Source organism: Marmota marmota, unplaced genomic scaffold, assembly GCF_001458135.2.
Source record: "Marmota marmota marmota unplaced genomic scaffold, marMar, whole genome shotgun sequence".
NCBI lineage: Eukaryota > Metazoa > Chordata > Mammalia > Rodentia > Sciuridae > Marmota > Marmota marmota.
The window spans coordinates 155,576-166,997 of NW_026000141.1; the positions used below are offsets into that span (position 1 = coordinate 155,576).

At 32.1% G+C, this 11,422-nt stretch overlaps 1 protein-coding gene and 1 pseudogene across 5 annotated transcripts in view; one reads left to right on the top strand and one right to left on the bottom strand.

Annotated features, from left to right (window-relative positions):
• LOC107159025 (immunoglobulin lambda-1 light chain-like) overlaps positions 1 to 11,422 on the top strand; it is a 738,922-nt gene that overhangs the window by 122,005 nt on the left and 605,495 nt on the right. The gene's annotated exons all lie outside the window — the stretch shown is intronic.
• On the bottom strand, positions 3,236 to 4,917 carry LOC107159023 (annotated as a pseudogene).

Below are 11,422 nucleotides of genomic sequence, written 5' to 3' on the forward strand. Positions count from 1 at the left end.
GCTAGGTTTTTGTTGTTTAGTTTTAGATAATCAAATCATTTTAGAAAAACTATTTCACAATATTTGTATATCCACAAGACACTAATTAAAGCAAGCAAAAACTGAATGTAAATAGCAGAAAGATGTGTGGATTAGGGAGAGGGGAACAGAGGAAAGAGGCGAGGGAAAGGGGGAATAGTGGGAATTCAATTTGAGCAAATTCTATTCCATGCTTTTATAATTATGTCAGCACCCTGTTGTTATGTATAACTAGAAAGAACCAATTAAATTTAAAAAAAAACATCATCTGCAAGTATAGTAAAATTTGTATTTTTAAATAATTGTTCAGAAATTCATCATGTTGTTACAGCACAGGAAAATCCTTTGTAAGCTCAACTCACAGTTGAAGCAACAGAAAGATCCTCTTTCAAATCATGATTATCAAGCTTATTTTTTCCAGATTCATAGCAATTGTCTATGAAATTCAAGAAAATTAATATTAAAGAAAAATTAAGTCAATCATACACATTAAATTGCAAGGAATTTCATGCTCATCTGTAGTTTCCAAATCAGCCTTTGTGGCAACTTTTAGAAAGAGGATTACATATAAATACAATACACTTTATAGTTCCCAAACTTCATAATTTTAGACTGTGATTTATACAGCTTCTCTTTATATATATATATATATTACCTTGCTCATTTAACATTCCCTAAATCTGCACCACTTCAGAATATGGAATGAAAAAAATAGAGGTAACAGAGCTAATGTACTGATAATTTTGAAAAAAAATCATTTGTATTTAGAGCTAATTTAAGAAAAAAATGTTAAGGCTTATATACTTTAGTATCTTAAAACTAAATATAAGGAATACAAAAGTAAATAAATCCTCCAGTGACACTTTTATTATTGATTGGTACCACATTTTCAAGTTTAGACTATATTAACTGAAAGAGCTACAAGAAAAAAGTGATGCAAATTTATATAAAACATTTAAAATCAATATCCATGATATGAAGGAGAAATAAAACAAATGAAGTAAATAACTTCTGACTTAACTAAAATGTATCTGTTATTTAGAAATATAGGTAACATTACTAAAGAATTATCCCTGATAGTAAACATAAATAATAGGTAACAAAACAAATCCACCAGTGTCAATCTGTTTTTGTCTTTTTGAGAAAAAGTTCCTTTGTTTTGATACAAGTTGTAAAAAATACTAGTCAGTATATAAAAGACATTTTTAAAATTATTCAAAACTGCATGCATTTCTTGCTGTTCAGTGGATGTTGTTAAATACTTATACTCCTTTGTAAGTTTCTTTTTTTCTTTAAATAATAATTTTGCGCTTGCAATTAATTTATTTCAATTTCATTCATATAGGTAATGAGAATTCCTTCCAAATATATGCCTGCCAAGTACTGAGGAACACAAAAACATCATAGTTTTACTTTGCATTTAAAAACCTCAGGTTTCAGATTTCCCTAAATTGACAACTCAAATTAGCTCCATGGAACCCTATCCTGCACAACAAGAGTCAAGATAAAAATGCTCCCTCACTGTATGCAGAACCTGCCCTCAACCACAAAGATGTTAAATCCAGTACTGATTCCCACAATCCATGGGACAATAGTGGTCTAAAATTTTCAATTACGTTTTCTTATCAAAACCATGACATTTATGCCACTATCACATTAAGTCCCTCTAATCCAAATTGCCAAAGAGATAACTAAAGCAATCATAATAATCTGTGAAAATATTCAATAACTTATTTTCTCCAAGGAAAGGTTAAAACACTATTCCTATTTGTTTTCCAAGCTATTGGAAACAGAATAAGAAACACTAAAATAAAAAACAAACAAACAAACAAACAAAAAAACCCCACAAAAACGAAAGTAAAATGGCTACTACCATTCTACTCTCTGCTTCAATGTGTTTAATTGGGTAGATTTTACCTCTAAGGAAGATCATTTCCTTCTCTGCTTATTTCACTTAGCATAGTGTCTTATAGGTTCACAAATGCTATTGTAAATAACAGATTTTGCATCTTTTTAAAAGATTGAATACTGTTCTAGGAACAATATGGCTGCCTTGTTTATACATGGAAACATATAGAAAGAAAGAAAGAAAGAAAGAAAGAAAGAAAGAAAGAAAGACTCCCCCAATAAAGATCTGCTAGACATAGGAATTTACAGCAGCATATATAATGTTTAGGCTCCATCTATCAGGAAACAAAATTGGTGTTAAAATGAAATTACATGAATACCTGCACTTAAGGAGAAACTATGGGTGATAAGTTATCCCTGAATTTCATACTTAATATTTTACACATTAAAACCATTATTACAGTTTTTCCTAGTATATAATTAACTAAGAAAGTGCTTGCTTTCATAATCTTGGTAATCTAAAAAAAAGACATGATTTAAAATATTACACTAACAAACTGTATTTATTTCCCGTTTGAAATCATACATTTTAAATGGGCATATTTTTATTTTCCACTCTTGTAGCACTACTTTTAAGAAGGCTTACTTAGAATGCCTTAATTATGTTGAGATCCCTTACATTTCAAAGTGATCCATAATGCATATGCTTTCATAAATTTTTCCATTTAATGTGGATGAAAGACTTAATTTCTCAATTACATTTTAATGATTAATGATACAATTAAGGTTAACACTTCGTAAAAATGAAATATCTGATTCTTCTCTAAATTTACCTGAACCAGAAAAAAATAAAGTCAACAAATTTGGATGAAAAATTAATAAATACTTATTTTATATATAGATTATTCAGAAAGAAAGTGAAAAAAATACCAATTCCACATGTTGAATATAAAAGAACCCTTAGACTTCTAAAAACAGCATATGAAATGAACATAAAACAATAAAAAGGAGATTATTATGAACTTCAATAGTAACAAATAATTAATATGGCAGAATTGTGACAGCTTCATGAAGATACTGGAGATTAGATTTTTTCTGCTGAAAGTCAATTGTGTGCTTCAATGAAAAATTAAACATGAAGATTATTTCCTCTATTTTTACTTATGTAATACAAATCTTCATAGCATAATATATTTCTGAAAAAAAGCAATAGACATTTTAAGAGAATATACACTATTTCTAAATTTTGTTAGGAATAAGAAGGCACCACTGATTTGAGGTTGTGTCTTGTTATCACTGATAGTTGATTTTGAGTTTTTATCTCAGGATTTGTTTTAGTAAACTTTTCTGGTGATATCAAGTAAGACCATTATTGTGGCTTACATACCACAAATAAGACAAGTTCATAGTAGTATTTCATCATAGAGAGATCCTTCACAGTATATGTTGACAATATGGATTCTTTTTTCCACCTGTATCTGTTGCTGAACATCATTTTTTATAGCTTTGTTCTATGGAAAGTTCATTTGCCAAATTTTCCAAGTGGTACAACAGAGGACCAAGATTTATCCAAATTCTACCTGGCTTGAATAGTTTCCATATTGTATCAATATAGTCAATCACATTGTGAGCTGTGCCTATGAAGAAACAGGTGGCAATGCAGTCTTAAATATTGCATTTTAAATAAATCTTCTGCTGACATAGAAAAGTTAAAACCAAGAAGAAGAATGTAGCGGTCAATATCAGGGGAAGGTTATGGGTCATATCTGATCAGCTAAACTCTGGTTATTGCTAAACTGATGGATCCAAGGGATAAAGTTTATATTTGTTAATTTCAGAACATCTGTTCAGAACAAAGTTGGAAGAAAAGAGCATTAAAAAATCTCCATTCATATTCTTGACAAGCATGACCTAGCACAGCTATTCCCAGTCCAGTTTTCCTAATCTAGCACCAGTTACCAGAATATTTACTTAAGGAGCATCTCCTTTTGGAAAAAAATTAGTTTTATGATTGGCTGGCAGTTGGCTTTCTACTTTTCTAGTTTCACTTTAGTCTCTCAAAAACTATTTCAATGTGGATTAAAACTTATCCATATCAAATGTTGAGGCTGGCATAATCTTTCCATTCCCCTCATTAGGGATTCAAGTGAAGCTTGAGATGCTAAATGAAAGAAATTATGGTGGTCTCACATTACCCAATAGATTAAGGTTCATTAATCTTAAAACCACAATATAGTTAAGCAATCTTTACTCAGGAGAGGTCCAGAACTGAATTGCTATGGAGTGTGGGGACAAGTGCATGGAGTACTGCATACATGGCATATGTTAAGGGTGTCTGAGTAGCAAACCACTCCCCCATGCTAAGTGTGTGAGCTGCAAACCGTTTACCTTGTAGGCACAACCCTGCATGTTGCAGTCCCTGCACTTGCTCCACAGCCCACTCTTTGATTGGTTGCTGCAGGGACAGTTGGCCAGAAATTGTATTGGTGGCTGCTTGTAATCTGCTTAGCTACTGTCTGAATATATATACATGGCAACTGCACAATAAAATCAGACCTGCTTCCAGCTTGGTCTCTGGAGGTCTTGATTTGCGACTCTGCAGCCACACTCTCCTCTACCCTGTTCTGTGGGCCTCCTCACTGGACAAGAGAGAGCCCACACAAGGGAGACTAAACATCCTCTCTTCTAACAGAAGAGAAAGAAGAAAGTCCCTCTGGGTCATTGATGGGTCAGCATGGAGAGACTCATATTGGAATTGCCACACTGTATCTATCATCTTCTCCATATTCTTTATTTTCAAAAATATGTATGCAATCATTCACAATTATCAGTAATATTTCTTGATTATAATCCATGCATTTTCAAATCTTGTCCAAGTAAAGAAGAAACTGAGCAAGGAGTTTCTGTTGATTATCTCGAACTGATGTAAACTGTCTTTTTGTTTGGTTCACTGGCTCATGCATACAGGTGCCATTATAGTGGAAGGCATAGATGATCTTCCAAAAGTGCTTGCTCTGGAAGCTCTCCTCCTCCTTGCTGTGAGTGTTTGCTGCTGCCTAAAGTGCTGAGGCAGAGCCCAAAATCCCAGCAGAGAAGCACTTCCACTTTCTTGCTTCCACCATGGTTGTGTCCGCCTCCTCTGCAGCCCTGGCACAGCTGAGAGGGGTTCCATGGAGGGTGCTGGTTTTGCTATATGGCCTCCATGGCTTTAGGCCTCACTGCCTTGCTGCTCCTGGCAACTGAAAACCCAGTAGGGCCTATTGTATACCAGCCCCCAGAAAGCCACGCACTCCACTCCCATTACCCTCAGGGCTACTTCCACAATGGGCTCTGACAGATCTTCAGCTACTGAGCTTGTTATCTTGCAGTTCCTTCAAGGAGTGATTGATGTTGCTTTCAAGTATATCAATTGACAATAAAGTGGCTAAATGTATACTATACATTTTCATGAAATAATGAACAAATTTACATAAATGTATGCTAAAATTTTTCATGATTTATCAAGCTAATATTGAGGAAGAGTTATTTTTGTAGTATATAAAAATTGATGTAAAAATATTATTCATAATTTATAAATTTATGTTTCTTCTAATGCATCTTCATTACATGTATGAGGTTGTATAAATAATAAAACATTTTAAGGGAAAATATTCATAATTCAGTATCCATAATTATATTTTCCTCCTGAATTTTGTGTAAGAATTTCTATATTTTCTCTTTGCCTAGGGTTTCTGTTTTAGTCTGTTTTTTGCTAGCATAACAGAATACTACAGACTGTATGAACACCAGGAGCAATTCAAACCATAGCTGCCTATGGCAAGATACGTAACAAGTTATACCAAGGCATGGTTATTCGTATCCTACATCTGGTGGTAAACTTCTGATCCACGTGCACACATCAGCCATACTTGTCTCATTTTATTTTCTGTTTCTATAACAAAATGACTGAGACCAGGTAATTAAAAAAAAGCAAGAAAGAAATTTATTTGACTCCTGGTTCTGGAAGCTGGGATATCCAAGAGCAGGGCCCTGGCACCTGGTGAGTTTCTTCTTGCTGCATCACAACAGGGTAAATTCATCATCACATGATAAGACACATGTGATGTGTCACCAATGCCATCTTGGGGGCCACTTCCTCATAGTTTTATCTAATCCTTATGATACCCCAAAAGTCCTACTTCCTATATATTATAAACATGAGTTTAGGGGATTAAGTTTCCAATGCATGAAATGTGGGGAGCAGGAATACATTTGAAACATGTCAATGTCTTACCAAATTGTCTATTCTCTGAGACTGAAGTGTATAAATGAGCATCAGAGATAGATGGAAATGGGCAGGTCTGTGGTATAAGTTGGTTGGCTAGGTGGGATAAGATTTATTCCCAAGTATTTTTTGTGAATGAGATGGTTTTCCTGATTTCTTTCTTAGCAAATGTATTATTGGAGAAGAGAAAAGCAATTAATTTATATATGTTGATCTTTTGTCCTGTTACTCTGTTCAATCTGTTTATCAACTGTAGAAGTCTTCTCCTAGAGTGTCTTGGGTTTTCTAAATATAAGATCATGTCACCGGCAAACAGATAATTTGACTTCTTCTTTTCCTATTTGTATCATTTTAATTTTCTTCTTTTGCCTGATTGTTCTGGTTAGAGTTCCAAGACTAAGTGATTGAAAGTGGATACCCCATGTCTTATTATTGATTTTAGAGAAATGTTTTCAGTTTTCCTCTCTAAGTATGATGTAGGCCTTGGTTTTGTCTTACATAGCCTTTACAATATTGAAATAAGTTTCTTTCATCCCTGGTGTTTTAAACACCAGTGTTTTTCTAGTGTTTTCAACATGAATGGGTACTGGACCTTTTTGGGTAGTTTCCTTGTATTTCTTGAGAAAATCATGTGATTCTCCTACTTAACTCTATTCATGTGTTGAGTGGCATTTATGGATTTGCATAGGTTGAACTACCCTTGCATTCCAGGGATGAAACAGATGAAACATGTTGTACTGTCTTCTTACTGCAATTTTGAATGTTGTTTTTCTATATTTTGTCTTGAGTTCCCACATCTATGTTCATCAGGGGTATTGGTCTGATAGGTCTTGATCTGGTTTTAGTATCAGGGTTACACTGGTTTTATAGAGTTAATTTAACAGTATTCCATCCTTTTCTATTTCATGGAATAATTTGAGGAAAGATGCATTAGTTATTTTTTAAAAGTCTCATAGATAAAACTCAGCTGAGAATCCACCTGGTTCTATGTTTTCTTTGTTAGAAGGATTTAATTGCTGTTTCAATTACATTGCTTGATCATAGTCTGTTTAAGTTTACTATATACTCGTGATTCAATTTGAGTCAATCATATGTGTCTCAACATTTGTCAATATATTCTAGATTTTCTAGTTTATTGAAGTATAAGTTTTCAAAACAGTTTCTAATGATCCTCTGAATCTCACAATTGTCTGTGGTGATATCTCCTTTTTCATCTATAATTTTGTTGATTTGGCTCTTCTTTCTCTTTCTTTTGGATAGTTTGACTAAGAGTTTATCAATCTTGTTTATCTTTTCAAAAGACTAAAAATTAATTGATCTTTTGTATTTTTACAATTTCATTAATTCTGGCTCTGATCTTAATTATTTTCTGTCCTCTCCAGAGTTTGAATTTTGTTTGTTTGAGTTTTTCCTCTAGGCCCTTGAGGTGTAGCACCACCTTATTTATCTGAAATCATCCAATTTTTTAATGTAAGAACTCAATGTTATAAACTCTCCTTTTAGAGCACCTTCATACTGTCCCTGAGATTTTGATTTATTGTACCTCTATTCTTATTTGTTTCCAATAATTTCTCCCCTGATTTATTCTATGGTTAATTTCTCATTCAAAATTGAATTATCTTGCTGGGCTCAGTGGCGTATAATTACAGCAGATGAAAAGCCTGAGTCAGGAGGTCCTAGAATTCAAAGCCAGCCTTAGAAAAAGTGAGGTGCTAAGCAACTCAGTGAAACCCTGCTTTAAATAACACACAAAATAGGGCTGGGGATGCGGCTCAGTGGTTGAGTGCCCTTGTTCAATCCCTGGTATCCAAAAACAAAAAAAAAGTGAATTATTTAATCTCCTAATGTAAAAATGTTTCCTGTTTTTTTAAATATTTTTGATGATTTATAATTTTAATCCATTAATTTCTTATAGAATTCAAGAAAATAGGTCAATATTTTTGTTTTTGCTAATATATGGTTTGCACGCTAAAATATGATCCATTTTAGGAAACTTCCCTGTGGCACTAAGAAGAAAGTGAATTCAGTTGTTGATGAATAAAATGTTCTATACATGTCAGTAAGATCCATTTGATGAGTAATATTTTTTCTGAAGAGTCTTTTTTTAGTTTATGACTGGATGACCTACCTAATGAAGAGAGAAGCATTTTGAAATTGCCCAATATTGCTTTATTATGGTCTACTTGATTCTTTCTATTGAGAAGGATTTTTTATGTTTATAGGTGCATCATTTTAAAGAGAATGAATATTTATTAGCATAATTGCTTGTTGGATGATTCCCTTAACAAGTATGAAGTGACCTTTATCTTTTCTAATGAATTTTTACTTGTGGTCTACCTTCTGTGGTATTAGAGTATTTACACTTGCTTGCTTTCAGTTTTCATTTCCATTATATGTCTTTTCCTACCCTTTACCTTTCAATATATGGATGTCTTTGCCTATAAGGTGAGTCTCTTGTGGACAACATTTTATTGGGCCTCATTTTTTAATCTAACCTGTGAATCTATAACTTTTGTTTGGAGAGTTTAGACTATTTATATTCAGTGTTACTAGAGAGAGAAAATTTTATTTTCTGATAATTTGATTTATTTCTAATGGTTAATTCTGAATTGATTCTCCTTTAATTTACTATTCTTACGTTGAGATTCATCTCTATTATACTTTATTTCTTCTGGATTTCTGTATTTCACTTTAGCAGAGGCTTAGTGGTTTGAATTCTTTTAATTTCTGCTTATCATGGACTGTTCTGTTTCAACTTCAATTATGAAGGATAGTTTTGCTGGATGTTGTAATCTTGCTTAGCACCTATTTTCCTGCTGGGTTTGGTATATATAATTCTAAGTCCTGTTAGCTTTTAAATAAATCAATTGAAATCCAAATTAACTTACTTCTAAATGTAACCTTCATTTTTCTGTTCTCATTTTTAGAATTCTACTGTTATTCTGCACATTAGACATTTTAATTAAGATCTGTCTTGGAGCCAACACACTGATGCTGATGCATGCCTCAGTGGCTCAGGAGGCAGGGACAGGAGGATTGCAAGTTCAAAGTCAGCCTCAGCAACTTAATGAGGATAGTAACAAATTGGTAAAACCCTGTCTAAAAAGAAAAAAAATGGTTAATCAATTAAAAAGCCTGGTGATATGACTCAATGGTAAAGCCTGTCTGGGTTCAATCCCTGTGTTTTTTTTTTAATATGTCTTGGGTAGGATTTTTTTTTGAATTTTGTCTATTTGGGGGTGATATACCTCTGGTTCCACTATTTGGATTTCCATCTTTTTTATGGGGGTTGAAGGAAATTTTTAATATATGACAAAAGTTTCAAAAGTCTGAGTACATAGTACTCAGTGCTTAGTAATTTTGGATTTGCTTTTGTAAAAGCACAAATAATATTAAGTGTATTTGCATTTTAAATATCATAACATAAATATAAAACACAAAACATCTAAAGTTAACACTGATATATCACACCTGACTTTGATTTAGACACTGAGAATTTTATATTTTATAGAAAAAGTTGTTGAAATTTTGACAATGCTTATAGTATATAATTTCTACCAAAACCTTCATGAAATTTAAAAGGTTGGTATTAAAAGTAGTTATTTTTTCTTAAATAATATAAAACATGCCAGTTTAGATAAACCTTCAGATTTTTTGTGTAAAAATATATATAAACACAGTATTTAAGAATGTGTTTTAACACAAGGTAATTCTGTTTAAAATTAACACAAAAATACCTTCAATTTTCAGACATTGGGAAAAAAAAAAAACCTAAGCAAACCAAAGTAACTTTGGATCAAGTCATATCTTAGTACAAATAATATATGACTTTCAATCAATTTTTCAAACAGCAGCATTAAAAATTGCATTATTAATTATTAATATATTTACATGATAAAATAAGATTAAAAAATCTACAGAAACACAAAAAGCTCAAATGTAGTTCACCTTCTAAAATGAGAAATATGAAATCTGCAAGTTAACATTTTTAAATGTTGCTTGGAAAATTTTTATGCCTTATTTGTACTCTCAAATTCATTTTAACTGCTTGAAAAGATGGTAGCTAAATTATTTAATAATATTTTTAGAATGCTACCTCTTTGGGTAGATGTTTATCACAATTAAGAAATCACAATTAATCACATCAGTTACACATCCAATTTTTTTACATACTGCCATACTAGTGTATGTTGTATTCTGCTGCCCTTCCTATCCTCTACTATCCCCTCTCTGTATATTGGGTAAAAATGGGAGTTCATAATCCGTTTGAATAAAATGTATGAAATATGATATGTCAAGAGCTTTGTAATGTTTTGAACAACTAATAAAAAAAGAAATCACAATTAAGAAATCACTTGATAATTTTACTCAAAATTTATGATTGATTGATAAATGGATTAACAACATATTCAGTAATTTAAACCAATACAAGGAATAATTTTATAATGGCTCATTGTGCAATTCTGTGCACTGGTAAAGTCAAGAGTTTGACAGTTATTTTACTCAGATTACATGTTTCTTTGATGTGTGTTATTGATCACTGTCATGTTTTTTCTGGATCTATTTTTTGTTGTTGTTGTTGAGAGCAGTTCAATAATTTGGTATGTGTTTGGGGTGGGGTGGTTAGAATAATACAGAGAACATACAGGAAAAATATAAAATGGCATTTAACACAAATGCCAGTACTTATCTCATTGGGGCAATAATTAAGGTTACCACTACTTTTGTGTTATTTGCTTTTCTTTAGAAAGTAAATCAAAGCCATTAACTTGAACTTGAGGCATATACATAATACATATAAAACCTTAAGAAAAATACATTTTTTCATAAGTAACATGATATTTTAGAATATTGGAAACAGTATCTGTAATGATCTGTATTTTGACTTAATGGAACAAGAAGAAAACAACATTCATCATTAGGGAGGGGTATTCCATTTTTAAAGTTCTTAATGTTCAAAATGTCTTCCTGTTCCTTTGTACTTACCACTGGCTATAACATTGTCTTAAGAGGATTCATTGATAAAAATATTAATCACAACTTTATACTTTGGAAGGAACTAATGAGAAAGCAAATTGGAGGGTGAGACTTTATCTTGTTTTCAAATAAGAGGTCTGAATTTTTCTTCTTATATAAAAAAAAATAAATCTATTATAAAGATATCTAAACCATTTCAGGGGATTTGTCGCTGATATACAGGAATGCCTTTGATTTATGCGTGTTGATTTTATATCCTGCCACTTTGCTGAATTCATTTATTAGCTCTAATAGTTTCTTTGTAGACCCTTTTGG